General features: G+C 24.4%; 1 protein-coding gene across 3 annotated transcripts in view; it reads left to right on the top strand.

The window, feature by feature from the left end:
- The first annotated feature begins 614 nt into the window (after window positions 1–614).
- LOC122499063 overlaps window positions 615–18,643 on the top strand; it is a 693,598-nt gene continuing 675,569 nt past the window's right edge. For all 3 annotated transcript variants that reach the window (XR_006301298.1, XR_006301297.1, XR_006301296.1), the window contains exons 1-2: window positions 615–709; window positions 5,656–5,737. The gene's annotated coding sequence lies outside the window, so the exon portion shown is untranslated. The remainder of the gene's footprint in view (window positions 710–5,655; window positions 5,738–18,643) is intronic.

The raw sequence follows: 18,643 nt of genomic DNA, 5'->3' as shown, positions 1-18,643 counted from the left end.
ATTTGGTAAAATTGAATATTAAATAAGGGGATTTTAAAATTCTCAAAGAACTTTTTCAAAAAATTTTAAAAACAATTGATTTAAAGAAGAATTTTAGTTAAAAATTCTAGAAAATAAGAAGTGAATTGAAATGATGAAAATAATTTTGAAAACGTTACAGCAACAATATTCTTTTAATTATAAAATAATGATTCTATCACTCGATCAGCATTAATTGTTTATAAAACTTGAAGAAATGGATCACTCCGAGTCTTCGACTCGGAGTTATCCATCTCTTCATGTTTTTTAATATTCTTCTAAGTTGTTGAATTTCAAAAGGTTTGAATTTGAAATTTTTGAAAATCTTAATTTCTACGGATAAATAATAAGGGTTAAATATTTATTTAAAAATGAAGTTATTGATGTTTTCAAATGAAGAAATTCGTATTTAAATATAGTAGGACATTTTTTTTAATTTTTAATTATTTTCATAGTGAATTAGAAATTCTTTAGAGGCAGGGAAAAAGTGAAAATTTTGTCTGAAAATCAGAGAAAAAAAAATTTATTTTCGTGGTAGCCCTGATTTTTTATGTAATTATTTTTAATATTTTTTAATAATTGTAATTTATTTTTCAGTTACTTGGTCCAGAAGAGGAAGACTCTTCCGTTTTGAAAGTTGACACGCTGGCATCGTATCGTTGTTTTCGCTCTTAAGAAGCAAAAGTGAAATGTAAGTATTTTTTTTTATTCACAAAAGAATTTAAATATAAAAAATAAATTCGATTTGTATCTGGGCGGTATGTGAGAGAATTATCAACAGTGAGGCGAACAGTTTCTTTTTTAATTTCCATGAATGATAAATATTTGTCACGGAAATCGAATTTTGGTTATTTATTATTTGTTGAGCAATTGGCATAGAGAACGCGTATTGTTAGAGTTTTTTTTCGAGAATATCTAATTTTTGTAGGTATTATTAACAATAGTGATAGATCTATTTTGGTGGGTGTCAATCAAAAAGAAAAAAAAAAAAAAAAGAAGAAGAAATAGAATAGAAGTGGTGTGTGAGGATAGAATACGGAAGAGACACTTGACTTTCCCATTTCCTCTGCAAACTGACGCTGGTACGTATGCATATAGTTAAGGCGCGAAAGTGACAATAGTTCTTGGAAGTTTGTACCACAATGGCGTCCACTTAGCTGAACGTCCGCCGGAAGACGGAGCTTAATGTGTTTGATCAGGACGAGCGGGTCATCATGAATTGTAGCTCATTCAAGAAAATTCGATATCCGTTTTGTCAGGTTGACTCATATCGTTTTGCCACCCTTCCTTCTTTAGTTTATATTGAGGAAATATATCGATTATCTCTTTCTGAGAAAAATGATACTTGTGATAAAGTGCAAGCTTCCCGATTGGCTTTTGTTATGATAAAGGGAATATTTTTTTCTTTTTCATATGTAATTGGTATTTGATTCATTTTGAAGCGAGCTATTATTAATATTATTTTTAGCTACTACAAGCACTAAAAAAGTCTTCTTTTTCTTACCAGCATGTGACTATAGAAATTCAATGGTAATTTTTTCGAACCACTTTTCTCTTTAAATTTTTAATAAATTGAGCTGGAATTTTGTAAGAAAGTCTAAAATATAATAAAGAAGGGCAGTGATGTGCAAAAGTTTTAATTATTTAAAAATAAATTATAATAAAACACTTTGAAATCGGTAAGGACGAGAAATTGATTAGAAGTGACCGTGACAACAATTATTTTCAAAAATTTTAATAAAATTCTTGTCAAAATTTCAATTATTTTCAAAAATTTTCATCTATTGAATGATTTTCAATGTCCACTATTTGAATAAAATTTTCCAAAATAATTCAATTATTTTAAAAAATTTTTGATAATATTCTACGCAGACATTTAATTATTTTCATAAATAATAAAACTTATTGTAGAATTTCAATTATTTTTAATACAATTTAAATCAAATTCCATGAAAAAATGTAATTATTCTTAAACATTCTATTAAAATTCAATTATTTTCATAAAGAATAAAAATTTTATTGGCCTTCAATAATTTACAAATTTTTTATAAATTTCTTCACAATAATTCAATTATTTTCATAAATAATCAAATTTTTTACAGTGATTCAATTATTGTCGTAAATAATAAAACTCATTGAGAATTTAAATTATTTTTAATACAATTTTATTGGAATTTCCTCGAAGAATGTAATTATTTTTAAAAATTTTATTAAAATTCATCAAAGACATTTAATTATTTAAAAAAGCTTTGCTATAATTTATTTATTACAATTTAAGTAGGTATTATTGTCAACACATTTTTATTTAAATTTCTTGAAAGAATTCGATTATTTTCAAAAATTTTAGTGAAATTCTTTGTAACAATACAATTTTTTTAAAAATAATTTAAATATAATTCTTCGTATAAATTTAATTAATTTCAATAATTTATCAAAATTCAATTATTTTCAATATCTACTATTTCAATAACATTACACTAAAGAATTCAATTTATTATTTAAAAGGAAATATTATTAAAACTGGTCTCAAGAATTCAATTATTTTCAAAAATTTTAATAAAATTCTTGGCAAAATTTAAATTATTTTCAAAAACTTTTCTCAATTCAACGATTTTTAATATCTACTACTTTCATAAAATATTCCAAAAGAATTCAATTATTTAAGAAAAATTTTAATGTAACTCTACGCAAAAATTTAATTTTATTTTCATAAATAATAAAAATTTCATAGGAAATCAATTATTTTGAATAATTATAATTTTAATCGACTTTCTCGAAAAATGAAATTATTCTTAAAAATTTTATTAAAATTCGTCAAAGGAATTTTAATTATTTATAAAGTTGTTGATAAAATTCTTTATGAGAGTTGAATTTTAAGAAACATTCAATTATTCAATAAATTTAAATTATATTTATTTTTGTATTAAATAATTGAATTTCCGTAGAATTTTCTAATAAAAATTGATTTAAATATGAATTTCAGTTAAAATTTTTATATTTTTACTAATTTAAATTTAGAGAGAAAGTATTATAGCGTGAATTTTTAGAAATAATTGAATTTTGAAAATTAAAATTAAAATTAAAATCAAATTAAAATCTTTGGAAATTTGAATTTTTCATACTTTTAACTAACAATTCTGGAGAATTTTCTTTAAAAAGTTTAATTGAATTTTTTTTTGAAATTATTTCAAGTTTTTATTTTTTAAATATTTAATTGAAGAATTTCCGTGTAATCGAAATTTAGTAAAATTGAATATTAAATAAATGGATTTTAAAATTCTCAAAGAACTTTTTTAAAAATTATTAATAACAATTGATTTAAAGAAGAATTGTAGTTAAAAAATTCTGAAAAATAATAATTGAACTGAGATTATAAAAATAATTTTTAAAAGTTACAGTAAAAATCTTCTTATAATATAAAATAATGATTTTTTCACTCGGTGACTATTAATTTTTTGTCCTAATATTCATTTTCACTAAATTTGTCATTTGTAGAAACAAATTTTAAAATTTTGAATTTAAAGTTCAATTAAATTAACTTGATTTGTCAGAAAATATTTAGTTTCCAAATCTTTTTTATTAAAATATTAGGTTAAGAAGATTTCTTATTTACTTCCACTTGATGTGCATTATTGAATAAAAAATCACAGTTTTCCTGGATATTCTCTGATTGAAGTTAATTTTAAAATTTACGCCATAAAGTTTCGGTAATTTACAATTTTGTAAAGTAAAAAATAATCCAATTTTGCCTGATGAGAGTACAGTCAAAAATAATAATTCGTTACGAATGTAAAAATTCGGATAAAGTAATTTTTACTACATTGACATATGTAGCAAAACTTAAAAAGTTTTATACTTCTTTAAAAATTAACTATTTGTGCAGAATAAATTTTACTGCGTTCGAAGTGAATTTTACTGTGCATAGTAAAATTTTCTTTTCAACTAGCGAAATTTCACAAAACTATCAAACGGCGATTTTTTTTTGTTACTTTGTAAATAGTAAAAGCTACTTTAAAGTTTTTCCGCGTCGACTGTCTCTATAGAATAAAAATTTCGGATAAATAAAAATTATTCGTGATGACAAAGTAAAATAAAAATGGAACTAAAAAATTCCTTATGAACTTCGGTTAATTTTGATACGATGTGAACATCAATGAATCGAAAGTAAAATAAAATCATATAATAATAAATTGAATCAGCATTGAAGTTTATTAACGGGAAAAAAAATTCACCCCTTTTCAACAACTCATCTCGACAAGTAGAAACCTCAAAATTCGTATATTTTCTGTCGGGGCTGTTGAGATGGTATATATATATCTATACATACATACAGATATACGTATATATATAGAGGAAAGGGACCGGAGTCCATTGATTCGCGTATCATCGTAATTTCACGGTGCGTTACCTACGCGAAATAACTCGGGGGACGTCGTCGGCGCATCCACCTTCGGCTTTAAACAAGCCACGAAATTGGTTTACTTTTGAGTCAGAAGTTGGAGCTATCTCTCTCTCTCTCTCTCTCTCTCTCTCTCTCTCTCTCTCTCTCTCTCTCTCTCTCTCTCTCTCTTTCTCCCTCTGTCTCCCTCTTGTGCTCTTTTAGTAAAGAGGAATTGGAAGGACGAGAGAGGTATGGTGAGTTGAGGGGGATATCGTTTCTCTGGAGCGAGAAAATTGTGGAGAGAGTGAGAGAGAGAGAGACTGAGAGAGAGAATGCATATACTGGGAAATAAGAGGGGTGGGTTGAGAGTAGAAAAGGGGGGTAGAGGAAACTTGAATTACGCTACCCTGAAACGACAAGGCCATGGTAAAAAAAACATCGAGCCTAATTTCGACTCCCTCCCTTGACTCGTTTTATTTATTTTTTTTCTCTTCCTGATCCTCCTCTCTCTCACGCGCGCTTCCGACCAGGGAATTAACCTTTTAAATTGACTCACCTACACCTATTTCGCCTTGGTTATATAGAATTGCTTATCCCATGGACCCCGGTTTCATCGAAAATCAAACCTATATGTGTATAATCGGCTATACTGACGAGTCACTTTCTTTATAGTTGCAACCGTTCGGTTGGTTACGTATCATGATTGAGTTTTTTAGGGAAGAGAAAAAAGATCATTTTTTGGTTCACATGTGATGTAAACATCAATTTATTATTCAATTATTGTTCTCAGGGAATTGAATAATAAATTATGTTTTATAGGGATTATTTTTTTACCGTTTTTTTTATTATTATACGCGTATATACAACGCATTTCAAATTCGACGCTATATTTGTCTATTAAAGCTTTGTGTAAAAATCGCATTGACTGTCATTCCCTTAACTTGCAGTGAAGTAGTTAAATGAGAAGAAGCGAAAAAGGGCAGGAGTGGGGACAATGAAAGTGAGAGAGAAAAACTCAAACTTCTCTCTTACTCTCATTTCTCCCACTCCGGCGTTAGTGTGGCGCTTCTACATGTAGTTTAGGTACTTCGCAATTCTTCGGTGTAAACAAGGGCAATGAATTGAATGAAACAATCTCGAAACTATACATTTAAAGGTTTAGTTACAAATTATTTTTAAGTCGATGGTTTAGTAATATTTTTGTTAAAAGATAATTAAAATACTATTAATTACTTATTTTTTAAATTAATTTTCAGTGACATGATCCAAGTGGGAAAGGCTCATCGCTTTTAGAAGACATCCTCAATCGCAGATCTCTCTCAAGTCGCATCAGTAAATGTAAGTTTTTTTCTCATTTCTTAAGTTTACAAATAAAATTGATTTGCATCTGGGCGGTATGTGATGCAATTGTGAACTATAAGTGCATTTGAATTAAAGAAATATAATTTTCTTAAATATATTAAGAAAAAGTAGATTACAGGGATTCTACAAGTCATGGAAAACCTGTGTGATTGAAATTCGCGCTCCTTTATTATTCAGGGTATAGTCTCAAGATTCAGTTTATCAATTTCCCTGACAATTTACTGACATTAAAATTACTTTCCCTAACAAAATTCTTTTTACAGCAAGAAAATATTAATGTTTACGGAAAATGAGTAAAATTTATGAATTTTAATAATTTCTAATATGTAATTACAATATTATAATTTATAACCCTTTCTGAATTTAATTATTTTCTACAATTTCCAACTAAACTTCATCTCTGAATTAATTAATTTAATTGATTTTCCAAAGTTCTTCTAGAATTCAATTATTTAAATACTTAAACTCAATTTTTTATATAATAATTGTGACTCTCCATAGTTTTTTATTAAGTTATTAAGGTATAATATTTTCAAAAAAATATAATAAAGAAATTCTTACGATTAATTTTTTAAAAATATTTTAAAATAATTTTTGAACGGTGATAGTTTTTCATTTTTAAAAAATTCCCAAACAATTAAAATTTGGTAAAATCTTTTAAAAATATTAAAATTTTTGTAAAGTATAAATAAAAATGATCAAATTTTTGAAGAATTTTAATTATAAACATGACCATGATTTCTCAAAAATGTTAATATGACCAAAAAGTAAATTTTTAATTTTAAAAAATTATTACAAAACAATTCTAATAATTAGTTTATAAAAATATGTTATTAATGTAATTTTCCGAAAATAATTGTATTTCTTAGAAGAATTTTTGTATAATTGAAAAAAACTAATAAATTTTTTGATGAATTTTAATTAAAAATTTTGAACATTATTTTCTCAAATGTTAAAAATAATTCTAAAATGTCATTATTTTTGGAAATATGTAATTGAAAATATTAAAAATATTGAATATTGAATATTGAATATTGAATTTCAATTTGCAATTAAAATTCTTCAAAAGTTGATTTTCAAAAATTTTAACAAAATTCTTAAAATAAATTAATTATTTTCAATTAAATTTTACAAAATTTTAACTATTGGAAAACAATTTTTGAAAGATTTGTTTATAGTTATTTTTTTGCATTATAAAAATCAAAATAAGTTGCACTTTTTTACTAAAAATTCTGGTATTTTGTTGCAATGTTTGGAAGAAAAGTCGAAAAAGTCTCAATTTTCTTAATTTCCCTGACAAAAAATTTTTTTCATGACATTTATCATCAGTGAAATTTGGCTGAGAATCAGCGATTCTATTCTCGCTCTATTATACTCTATTCTCACTGATTCTCATTTGAATCAGTGAGATTTGACTGAAGGTCAGTTAGAAATGATTGAAATATCAGTCATTTTTCCTCGCGTTTTTCACTAATTGGTCAATTAAAAAATTAATGAAAATTTCAGTTATTTTATAATTTTGACCAATCAGTGAAAAATGACTGATATTTCAATAATTTTTAACTGATTTTCAGTGAAATTTTCCTAATTAAAATCGCGATTAAAGTCACTGCAAATTGGTCAAAAATTAAATCTATTCATTTTTAGAGAAAAAATTGAATATCCACAAAATAACGAAATTGAATTTATTTGAAATAATAATTTAACTCTTGAAGAGCTGTTATAAAATTATTAATATAAAGATCCACAAGTTTTGAACATTCAAATAAACGAAATATTTTGTATTAAAAATATTTTCATGAATTACTGATTGCAATAAAAGTAACAATTTTAAATTCCACTTAGAATTTTTAAAAATTGAATTTTATTTCTAGTGATTCAAAATTATTGTAATAAAAATTTAATTTGAGCAAGAAATAAATAAATTTTGTTCATTTGAACATTCAAAACTGTAGGACCATATAAAGTTAGTTATATTGATGAACTTCCGAATAATTAAAATTTCGTAAAATTGAATTGAAAACAAGTGGATTTCAAAATAATTTTATAGGTGAACTTTCTTTTTTTCTTGAAATAATTGAATTCTCAAAGAATTTTTTCAAAAATTATTAAAAAGTATATTGATATAGAGAGGAATTTTAATTATAAATTCTATAAAATAATTGAATTGAAATTTGAAAAATAATTTTGCAGAATTTATTTTAGCATTATTATTCTTATAAGTTATTTAATTTTAAAAGGTTTGAAAATTAAAATTTTCTAAAATCTTAATTCTCGCGAAGAATATCAATAATGATGGAATATTTAAAAAAATCATTGATGTTTACGAATAATAAATTTTACAATTAAAGAAATCTGCAAATAAATGTATTAGAAACTTCTTTTTGTGTATATCTATAATTATTTTTAGAAGGAATCAGAATATTCTTAAGTTTTAGGAAAGAAAAGTTTGAACTCTATCTGGAAATCAGGGAAAAACAAAATCAAATTCTTTTGCAATTCTGTTTTAGTTTGTGAACAGTAAAAGTTACTCTATTTTTTCTGTCTAAGTTTAAAATTTAAGAATGCTGTCACAGTTTTTCTGAGGATATCAAATTGAGACAAAAAACGTATCAAAACAATTTTGAAACGTTCTTTGTCTCAATTTTGATATCCTTAGAAAAACTAGTGGAATGCCTAGCTACAGTTTTAAAAAATATTCTATTTTATTTCATTCGATTTTTTAACAATTAAAATTAATTATCATTTCAACTTCTGTTTGTGATCCTTTTTCTCAAAATAAGTATTATTTTACTTCTTGATTTTCAATGTATTTCCAAAGTCGTTTCACTTATAAATAAGTTTTACGACTCTTCGATAAATGCAGTAGTTTCACTTTTAATCGAGTTTGATGATCTTCTATTTTCCCCGCAAAGAAGAAAAAAAAAAGTTTCGCTGAGATATTTATGGATGTTCCTGTTTTCATAAGAGAATTACCAGTAAATGTTTTATTAATTCAAAGAACGTCGAGGGTCAAATGTCGCAATCTTTTTGGGGGGGCTGAAATCTTGTGGTTGAATCGCTGACGCACCGACATATATATTTATATGTATATGTGGCAAAGAAAATGGAGGAGAGTTTCATCTTAAATCCCTTAGCCCTTCAAGCCCCAACCAATAGAGCTCGTAAAATCGAAGTCCCGACCCCTGAAAGTAAATCCCAAACATATTTTCGCGATGTTAGCGAATTCCCTCGTTTTTGGCTTTTCTGCGTGTACTATACATGTATATAGGCAAGTGATCGCCATAGAGTATTCCCTCATAGGTCGCAGGAAACGTCCCAAGGGAAGTGTTATCACAAGGTCTTTTCAGGATGACGTCTACTTCTGTTCCTGTTACGCGGTCATAAAATGAGATCGTGATTTAACGTCAGTAGAGGTGGCAATAGTGTATACTAAAAGAGAAATATAAAAACGGAATTTTTCTCATCTCATATTTAACTCGCTCTTTTAATTTGATTACAGGGATCACAGACTCGTATTATTACCTTTTTTCCTTCGATAAATTTTGTCACCTATTTTGTCCCATTTTCAAAATCCTTTTACAAATCCTTTTGGTTGTTACACACTCAGGAAATATTATACTTACTTCAAATACAAAAATAATTTTAAGCGTTTTTTTAAATTTAAATCAGTTTGCGAGCTTAATCCTTTATATAGGTAGAAAATGTTTAATTTTATTCAAAAATATTATTTGTTTAAATAATTATGCTTAATTCAAATATAAATTGCGTTTTGGTTTAAACAAAAAATATGTTTCAAAAGTGTTTATATTTGATTCAAAGTTACAAGTTGATAATAAATAATTTAAAACAGGGTTGCCACAGGTCAGGGACAATAATTTCTAATTAAATAACTTCATTCATAAATAGATGAACATTCAAAAGGTATTAATTTGAAATTTTATGAAGCTTCAATTCTCGTCAAAATTTCAATTATCTTTACAAATAATAAAATTCTTCTCAAAAAATCAATTATTTTCAAAAAATTTAATAAATTTCTTGGCAAAATTTTAATTATTTTCGAAAAATTTCCTCAATTTAATCATTTTCAATATATACTATTCTAATACAATTTTCCAAAGAATTCAATTATTTAAAACAAATTTTGATAAAATTCTACGAAAACATTTAATTATTTTCATAAATAATAAAAATATCATAGGAATTCAATTATTTTCAAATTTGTTAGACATTTCTCCATAATAATTCCATTATTTTCATAAACTATGTAATTTTTTACACTGATTCAATTATTTTCGTAAATAATAACATTTTTTTTAGGAATTCAATTATTTTTATAAATAATAAAACTCATCCCGTGTAGAAATCACCATGCTATGCCTAAAATGATTATTGGCCCTAGCTTGGACCTAACTTGGCAACCCCTTTTTATATATCCTAGGCTGGTCCTAACTTGGTACTAGCTAGGAGATCCAGTTATGACTTAGAAAAATTTTTAGGAAAATAAAGTGTTAAAATTGATACATGAAAAACATGTAAAAATTGATAAATATTCTCAATTAATATTTATAAAATTAATTGATAATCATATTTGTTTAAACAATTTATTGTTTGACATAAATCAGAAAATTATACAAATACTATAAAATAAAGTTAATTTATTAATTTATTAATTCAGCAATTGTTTAAACAAATAATTGTTATTTACTAACTTTTTACACAATCAACCTAGAAACTAGCAGTTTTTTCTAATTTTGCAATAAGTAAATACTCAGATTAGTTAATTGCAAAACTTTAAAAGACTACAAGTGTCTAGATGCTTTATTGTCTTAAGAATTAATAAATAACAACAATTTTTTGTTTAAACAAATGCTGAATTGTTAAAATTATAAATTATCTTCATATTTCACTACTCAAGTGTAATAATCGCGAAGTTAGATAAAAAACTGCAAATTTTTAAGTAATTTGTTACAAAAGTTAATAAAACAGCAAAATTTATTTATTTATTTAAACAGATACAGACTGCAATATAATTATCATTAGTAAAATATATTTCTAATTTCGTTCGCTAATTTTAAGTTTCGTTTAAGTTGGTGCTAAACACTAAGAGATATTGCAATTCGAATGTGGGCTGACCCACCCAGGTCCAACCCAGGACCTACCTGGGCTTCCTACTTTCATTAGCAAAAATTTCTAAGTCCAAGTCTAAAAAAATTTTTGCAACAAAAAATTAATGCTTAAAATGATTTAGAATAATGAAAAACTTGTTTTTAACATAAATTTTTTTGACATTTTTTTAAAAAGTGGATTACCCGCTTAATTAATTAGGAAAAATTTCCAAGTCCAAAAGACGAATATTTTTTTTAGACCAAGAAATTAATGTTAAAAATGATTGAGAACAATGAAAAACCTGTTTTTAACGAAAATGTATAGATATTTTTTTTCTTGATATAATATAAAAATATTAATTTTTGAATTTTTATATTTGGATATTATTTTATTATTATTGTTGTTGTTAAACTATTTTTTTTATTTATTATTGTGTATTAGTGTCAATAATTACTATATTGAATCATCAAAAGCAAGTCCACAAGTCACTGACAATAAAAATTTTGATCTCAACTAGTTTCATTAGCATAGTGGTTAGGGCGTTAGTCTCGTAGTCCGTAGGTCGTAGGTTCGATTCTCGCGTGCGTTAGATTTTATTTACTTCTTAGGTTTGCGTTTATTCCGATTTTTCTGCATTGTATTCGTATAAGTATGCAATTTAATGATTATATATACTGTAAAATAATTTAATTAACAAATTTCTAATTTTTTTATAATTTTTAATGTATATATTAGAGAAATATATATTAATCTCTACATATACTAACATTATTTATGAATTCGCTTTTGGTCATCACTTAATTGAAAAAAATAATAATTAATTAAAACTAATACTTATTATTAATAATTTAGGTTATTTCTTTAACAAATATTATTAACTAATTAAAATTATAATGAAATAGAAAATACTGTCTGAGATGGTCCTTTCTAGGTCCTAAAATGGACCCGTAAACTGGTCCTAACTAGGCTCCCAAGTTAGGACCAGGCTAGAATCGCATCACCACCCATTGTTGGTCCAACCTACACTGCCAACCTAGGACCAAGCTATTAACAGGGCAAAATAGGTAGGACCTGGCTAGGACCAATTTTCATTTTCCACACGGGATAGCAGAATTTCAATTATTTTTAATTAAATTTTAATCGAATTTCTCGAAATAATGTAATTATTCTTAAAAATTTTATTAAATATCGTCGAAAGAATTTAATGATTTAAAAATTTATTGATAAAACTTTTTATAAGAATTCAATTTTGAGAAACATTCAATTATTTTCAAAAAATTTAATAAATTTCTTGGCAAAATTTCAATTATTTTCAAAAAATTTCCTCAATTTAATAATTTTTAATATCTATTTTAATAAAATTTTCCAAAGAATTCAATTATTTAAAACAAAGTTCGACAAAAATTCTACGAAAACATTTAATTATTTTCATAAATAATACAAATATCATAGGAATTCAATTACTTATAATGAATTCAATTATTTTCAAATTTGTTAGACATTTGTTTGTAATAATTCCATTATTTTCATAAACTATGCAATTTTTTACACAGATTCAACTATTTTCGTAAATAATAAACTTTTTTTTAGGAATTCAATTATTTTCGTATATAATAAAACTCGTCGCAGAATTTCAATTTTGTTTAATTCAATTTTAATCGAATTCCTTGAAAAAATGTAATTATTCTTAAAAATTTTATTAAAATTCGTCGAAAGAATTTAATGATTTAAAAATTTATTGATAAAATTCTTTATAAGAATTCAATTTTCAGAAACATTCAATTATTCAATAAATTATTTATTTTTGTTTTTTTTATTGTAACATAAATAGATAAATAATAATTGAATTCTCGTAGAATTTTCTACTAAAATAGTGATTAAAAAATTGATTTTAGTTAAAATTTTAGATAATAATTGAAGATTAAAAGCATTATAGCGTAAATATCTAGAGATAATTTAATTTTGAAAAGGTTTTTAAATTAAAATCTTTGAAAATTTGAATTTTCCATACTTTTAACTAACAATTCTGCAGAATTAATTTTTTTGACAAAGTTTAACTGAATTTAAAAAAAAAATTATTTTATGTTATTTTTTAATATATAATTAATTGAATAATTTTATCATTCGGTCATGTTTAAAATCTATTGAATTTTAAAAGGTTTAAATTTGAAATTTTTGAAAATCTTAATTTCTATGGAAAAATAATAATGATTAAATATTTATTTAAAAAAGAAGTTATTGTTATTTTCGAAATAATTTTACAATTAGAGGAATTCGTAAATAAATGTAATAGAACATTTTTTTGAGTATCTAATAATGTTTAGAGTGAATCAATATATTCTTTACGGTCTGGGAAAAGGAAAAAATTTCGACTGTATAGCAAAGATATTTTAAGTTTGATTTAAACAAAATTTGTTGAATCAAATAAATCGTTTTCTCTCTTTTAAGCCTTTTCTTTCTCTCTTTTCTTGATAATTCTAATCGTCCTCTTTCCAAATAAATAACATAAGAATGTCTTTCTTTACCTAATTTGCATATCTACTCTTCATATAAAGGGAAAACTTTTTTCGTATAAAGAAATATATTCTCCAAGTAATAAAATTATTGAATAAGTTCAATAACTCTTTATTCTAACTTGTCAGAATATCGATTAAAATGTTAATTTGTTTCATCCAACTAATTTTGTTTTCAAATGTTCTTAATATAGGGAGATAAAGTTTTATCAATGAAACATTTGTTTGGAATTAAATTTACGGAAGAATAAAAATTTCACTCGATTTGAAACAATTTCCCCTGAGATTAGCTATAGATTATTGGTTAGAATTCAATGTTTTTGGATACATTGAATTTATTTTTAAATTATTATTTAGACTGTAAAAATTTAAATTCTTAGAAAAATGAGGTAATTTTGTTTATTAGTTTATGTTTAGTGTAAGCATTGAAGTTATTGAGGAGATATAATTAAATTTTGTATAAGTACACTTTGTATCAGTTACATCGAATCATATTGGTATAATTGGATAGTGAACTTTTTGATGGTTGAAATTCGAAGGAAGTCAGTGTTATAGGTGGTAAACCAGTGCGTATCTATAGAAGCCCGCGGCTAAAATCCCATGGGTCCCATAACCGACCAACAGTCACCCTCTTTCGACCTATGCCCCTTTTGGTTATCAGTTACTACACCATATGCACGAATGCAGACTAAATTCCTTTTCATAATAATCTTTGTTTCTTTTTTTCCTTCTGCAATAATTTTTTACGCCATTGTCGGTTTTTTGGTTTTAGGATATATCGAATCGCATATGTTAAATTTATTTTTCGGTTTCATTTATTTCGTTTGGTTAAATTTTTATTCGCTATCGGATTTCATGGAATTGGAAATTGTGAAAGTCCCTCTCATAATTGATAATCAAATTTTCAATTACAAAAATTTATACTTAAATAAAATTGTATAGATTCGTTCTTCGTGTGAAATTTGAATTAAGAAAATTTCTACTTAAAGGGGTTCCACAGTCGATTGGATTTTAACATTGAAGCTCAATGTAAAAATCGAATTGACTTTGACACCCCCGTAAGAGAACTTTTGTTTTATCGAAATTCTCCTTCAATTACCATTGTTGACTTTTCATTTCTGCGAAAAATAAAGAAATCCCGAGACGGAAAAAATTTGCAGTCGCGAAGAATCGAACTCCAGACCTTGTTGTTCTAAGTGCAGTAGACTTACCACTTAGCCATTCTTCTTATTAATCACTTATTAATCCATTCAAAATTCTATATCTCCATAAATAATAGTCCGATTTGTCTCAAATTTTCAGAGAATACTTTTGAAATGGTATACTTTTAGAAAATGTATTTAAAAAAAAATCGATTTTTTTAAAATCCTAAGTGTACGTAACCCCTTACATTTTAAATTTTATAAAATTTAAATTTTTAATGAATTTAATTAGAAATTTTAAAGAACTTAGATTTTTGAAAAATTTTAATAATTCAAATTCTTCTGGAATTAGTTAAACTTTTTAATTTATAGGTTTAATTAATTATTAAAAAATGCAGATAACTTCTAATTTATATTTAATTAATTATTAAAAATTGCAAATGATTGCAGAGATTGAATTGTTTTCAAAAGTAATAAAATTCTTCGCAGAAATTCAATTATGTTCAAAAATTTTTAAATATCTTTTACAAAATTTCAATTATTTTTAAAAATGATAAAATTTTTCTTCGAAAAATCAATTATTTTCAAAAATTTAAATAAAGTTCTTGTCAAAATTTTAATTTTTTTAAAAATCCTTCGCAAATACTTGGTTATGTTAATAAATAACAAAAGTTTCACAAGAATTCACTTATTTACAAATTTTTTTATAAATTTCTTCGCAATAATTGAATTTTTTTTCATTAATAATTTCTTACAGGAATTCAATTATTTTCATAAATAATAAAGCTCTTCGCAGAATTTCAATTATTTTTAATACAATTTTAATTGAATTCATTGAAAAATATAATTATACTTAAAAATTTTAGTAAAATTCTTCGAAAGAATTCAATTTTAATAAATATTCGTAATTATTCAATAAATTATTAATTTTTGTATTAAAATAACTGAATTCTCGTTCATGAAATGAGCACCAAAATTATAAAAAAAATATACAACTTGGCAGCGGTTTTTATTTTTGTATTTATTTGATTGTAAAATAAATAGATAAATAAATATAAATAATTGAATTCTCGTCGAATTTTCTACTAAAATAGTGATTAAAAAATTGATTTCAGTTAAAATTTTAGATAATAATTGAACATTAAAAGCATTACAGCGTAAATTTTTAGAGATAATTGAATTTTGAAAAGGTTTTAAATTAAAATCTTTGAAAATCTGAATTTTTCATAATTTTAACTGACAATTCTGCAGAATTAGTTTTTTTCAAAAAGTTAAACCGAATTTTTTTAAAAAATTATGTCATATGCTTTTATTTTCTAATATATAATTAATTGGAGAATTTTCGAATAAACGAAATTTCGTGTAAAAATTTAAATGTAGTAGAAATTTAAATTTGAAATTTTTGAAAATCTTAATTCCTATGGAAAAATAATAAGGATTAAATACTTATTTAAAAAAGAAGTTATTGTTATTTTCGAAATAATTTTACAAGTAGAAGAATATTCGTAAATAAATGTAATAGAACATTTTTTTGAGTATCTAATAATTTTTAGAGTGAATCAGAATATTCTCTAGGGCCAGGGAAAAAGACAAAATTTTGTCTGGAAATCAGAGAAAAGTCACTGTCAGGGTCCGCATTAACAAAAAAATAAAATAAATAATTCAAAATTCTAACTTTTTTATACATGAATTTAAAATTTTATTTATACACAAAAAACGTGAAATGCTTTGTTGTATAATTTTTTATTTGATGTCATTAAAATTCATAATGGCTGCAACACGATGAATATAAAATAAGAGGGAGAAAAAAAAGAAATGAAAGAAAAAAAAATGTCGGAGAAAGAAAAGAAATTTGATGTGCAAAGGATGATCGCGAAAGTAAAACTGAAAAGTCTCTTTGTATTCGTTCGACGACGACACTTGTGACATTTTCACGTGACAATATAAGAGAAACAAGGACGAGCTAGTGACAAAGAGAGAAAATACAATTCTTTCTGATTCTCTCAGTGCCGTTGGAAAAGACACGAACGCGATATTGCGTATACGTATTCCCAAGGGGTGGCGATGGTTATTTTTATTTATGAGGAAACCACCATGAAAAGGGACACTATATACCCCAACTCTTGTTTTCACCCCCTTCCTTTTTCTCCAGAATCCTCGGGGATTTTCACAACCTGTGTTTCCTCCAACAAATCTGCTTAATCGGTAATTGCTATTTTTTTTCCTTCTCGAGAAAATGATAATAATCGGATTTTCTCATCAATCATTGGGATTTTATTAGTAGTATTTAGATTAATATTAATTATTTTTAATTATTGTTCATTTTTATTATCTTACTTTTTCTTTCAAGATGTACAATGAAAAAAATTATTTTATTCAAATAACTTATTTTATATTTATTATCAAATAAAAATTCACTTGAATCAAATAATTTTTGTTTAAATTTAAATTTAAGAAATTTATTATACTTAGTTTTTTATTTTAATAAATTAAATAAATAAAATTATTAAATAAATAAATAAATTTATGTTTTTTCGTATTATCAATAAAAAAAAGGGCTTTCGAGTTGTTTTTAATCTTCTTGGTGAACTCGACTTCCCGGACTGCTCCGTCTCGCTTGACGTAGTCTGGAGATAATAGACTAATTAATTCCGTCGCTAATTGCCAACGACTATATGACCGTATCACGGCTAATTGGTTTGAGTTATTGTACTAGGCTTTCGACCTGCGCTTTTTGTTTCCAGACTAAAGCCCACAGGGCATACTTTTTTATTCAAACTTCAATTGAATGATTCCGTTAAGAAATTTGTTTCATGAACGAAGTTATTCGTTTAAAGAGACGCAATTGACAATTGTGGAAAAATAATTAATTGTTAATTAACTAACGCTATTTACCAGGGTTGCCACGCTTTTGCTCATTTCAAATTCCTTGACTTTTCCACGTTTTTAAAACTATATTTATATTTTACAAAATTAAATAATTAGTCAATATAATTTTTCCATAAGAATTAAGATTTTCAAAAATTCTAAATTCAAACTTTTTGAAATTAAACCAATTATGAAAAATCGTTATAAAACATGAAGAAATCAATCACTCCGAGTCTTCGACTCGGATGTTTTATAATAATTAAAAATGACCGACTGATAAAATCATTTTCATAATTTCAGTTCAATTATTGTTTTCCAGAATTTTTAACTAAAATTCTTCTTTAAATCAATTGTTTTTAATAATTTTTAAAAAAAGGTTTTGAGAATTTTTAAGTCCACTTATTTAATATTCGCAATTTTACCAAATTTCGATTACTCGGGAATTCTTCAATTAAAAATTTAGAAAATAAAAACTTGAAATAATTTTTAAAAAATTCAATTAAACTTTGTTTTAAAAAAATCTACAGAATTGTTAGTTAAAAGTATAAAAAATTCAAATTTCCACAGATTTTAATTTGAAACCTTTTCAAAATTCAATTATTTCTAAAAATTCACGCTATAATACTTTCTCTCTAAATTTGAATTAGTAAAAAAGTTTACTAATTTGAATTAGTGACTGCCTTTTTGCTTTTGAATTAGTAAATTTTACTATTAAAAAAAAATATTAGTAGAAATGACTATTTATTAGTAAAATCTGATAATTCAAAAGCAAAAAGTCAGTCACTAATTCAAATTAGAAAACATTTTTACTAATTCCAATTTACAGAGTCGATTATTTGGAAATTCTTCAACTAAATAAATATATTAAAAAATAAAAACTTCAAATAATTTAAAAAAAAATTCAATTAAAATGTTTCAAAAAAATTAATTCTATAGAATTGTTAGCCATAGGTAACGAAAATTCAGATTTTCAAGGATTTTAATTTTAAACCTTTCGAAAATACAATTATTTCTAAAAATTTACTTCAGAATGCTTTTAAATTCAATTATTATCTAAAATTTAAACTGAAATTTATTTTTTACCCAATTTTATTAGAAAATTCTACAAGAATTTAATTATTTAAATACAAAAATAAGTAATTTATTGAATAATTGATTGTTTCTTAAAATTTAATTGTCATAAAGATTTTTATTAACAAATTTTTCAATAATTGAATTCTTTTTACGATTTTTAATAAAAGTTTTAAGAA

This window comes from Leptopilina heterotoma, unplaced genomic scaffold (assembly GCF_015476425.1).
Source record: "Leptopilina heterotoma isolate Lh14 unplaced genomic scaffold, ASM1547642v1 Lhet_164, whole genome shotgun sequence".
NCBI classification, from domain to species: Eukaryota; Metazoa; Arthropoda; class Insecta; order Hymenoptera; family Figitidae; genus Leptopilina; species Leptopilina heterotoma.
The sequence above is the reverse complement of the archived record's forward strand: the minus strand, read 5'-3'. Positions and strand labels throughout refer to the sequence as shown.